A 904-nucleotide genomic window follows, 5' to 3' on the forward strand; every position below is an offset into this window, starting at 1 on the left:
GCCCGCTGCTCCCCTCAGCTGTGTAATTTGTCAGTCAGCCTGCTCTGCTCCCCACTCCATCCCTGGTGAGTCCTCTCACTGCCCCCACATCTCTGGCCTGTACCCCAGTTCTGTAAGCACAAATAAATAAATCTTTAAAGTAATAATAGGGAGGCAACTGCCTTGGATGTGGATAGGGAATTAAAACAGCAGTTGTTCTTTTTCTGCTTTTGAATCTTATACTAGAATGTATTCTTGTTGAATTTATGTGCAGTCACAAAAAAATAAACAGCAAATAATAAAATACAGTATGCATTTCCCACTAAGATACACAGACCTAAATAGTTTTTTTTTTAAATTATTTATTTTGGGGCCCTCCCTGGGGGTGCAAGGGGTTAGGACACAGCACTGAAAACTGGCTGCAGCTGCCTCAGTACGAGTTCGATCCCTGGTCCTGGAGGTGACCCACATGGCGCAGCAGACCTCTCCTGACCCACCCACTGCTCCCCTCAGCAGTGTGTCAGCAGCTGCACCTGTTCTGCTCCCCACTCTGTCACTGGTGAATCCTTTCACCCTCCACACCTCTGGCCTGTACCCCAGTTCTTGTGTGCAAAAATAAATAAATCTTTAGAAAAATAGTAAAGTAGTTTTAAATATACTGGTAAAATGACATCTCTGAGATATACTTTAAGTGAAAAAAGTTGCAAAAACTGTATAAATTTGGTCCTGTTTATGTATTTTAAAGAGATATGTTTGTGTAGTTAATGTATACAAAACATTTAAGACACCAAGTTTAAAATAATAGGGAGGTGGCCCTCCTTGGTGGCGCAGCGGGTTAAAGCACAGCACTATGAAGCTAAAGCCACTTCCACATGAGTTCGATCCCCGCCTGCCCCGGAAGTGGCGCGGCAGACCTCTCCTGACC

Source organism: Condylura cristata, unplaced genomic scaffold (assembly GCF_000260355.1).
Source record: "Condylura cristata isolate star-nosed mole 26May11 unplaced genomic scaffold, ConCri1.0 scaffold00019, whole genome shotgun sequence".
NCBI lineage: Eukaryota > Metazoa > Chordata > Mammalia > Eulipotyphla > Talpidae > Condylura > Condylura cristata.